The following is a 1,037-nucleotide window of genomic DNA, read 5'->3' as shown; positions in this document are numbered from 1 at the left end:
AGGAGATGAGGCAGCAGACCAAGCTTCTTATGAAGCCAGAGAGATTGAAGGAAACAGACGACCAACAACATACAGAGGAGTCTTTCCAATGATCAAAAGAGAAATCAGAGACCCACCATGTAGAACTAAGTACCAGCACCTGGAAGATGTGTATTCTGGGTACTCCTATAAGCGGGAATAAAAGTCTATCACATGTCGCAGGGACCAGGTTGAGCTAGCGAGACTGCGGTCGGACAATCATTGGATGGAGTTTAAGATGGTATAAGAACTTTGTAAATGAAGAGCTCAGCCCGTGTTGCCGAAGATGCCGCCATGAAAAGGAAGATGTCAAACATATGTTTGAATGTCCAGGAACAATGGCAATTCGAATTGAGTTATTTGGACGAGTGGAGGTGCCGCTAAGCATATTGACAATGGGGCCGAAGAAGAGCCTCGCTCTAGCTCGAAGATTTCTTCGTGTAGTCCGTCTGGCCCATTAAGGAAACCAAACAAAAAAATCATCATCATCATCGTCCTCGTCATTGTTATTATTATGTTTACATGTATAGAAAGTTCCTTCTTCCCTCTTACTGCAGTCCTTCTTCCTCCTTTCTTCCCTTCTCCTTCCTGCTTACTACCTCCTTCTTTCTTCTACCCCCTTCCCTCTGTCTTCTCTCCTTCTTCCCTCTTTCTTCCCTTCTTCTTTCCCCCTTCTTCTTCATATATTATTCTTTATTTTCGGATAATGGTCTTAGCTGGATTTGATTCTAATCTCTGATCTCCCGACACCCCCCCTCCCCCTCCCCAACTCCCCCCTTCCTCCCTCGCCCAATGTCCACGGAGCAGAAGTACGGGTGTCGCCGATTCTGTACACATGACAAGCCCTACACAGTACGCACGGAGTCCTCAGGGGTCGCACCGTCCTACACCATGTCTGTAGCAACTGTGCAGGATTTGAACCCGGAACCTTCCGCTATCTCCACCTCCACGCATGTCGACTAGCAGACAGAAGAGTCCTCACATTTCATGCTTTTTAATTACTCCCCTCCCTCCCCACC

Source organism: Aplysia californica, unplaced genomic scaffold (assembly GCF_000002075.1).
Source record: "Aplysia californica isolate F4 #8 unplaced genomic scaffold, AplCal3.0 scaffold00844, whole genome shotgun sequence".
Classification (NCBI taxonomy): Eukaryota; Metazoa; Mollusca; class Gastropoda; order Aplysiida; family Aplysiidae; genus Aplysia; species Aplysia californica.
Note: the sequence above shows the minus strand (reverse complement) of the source record.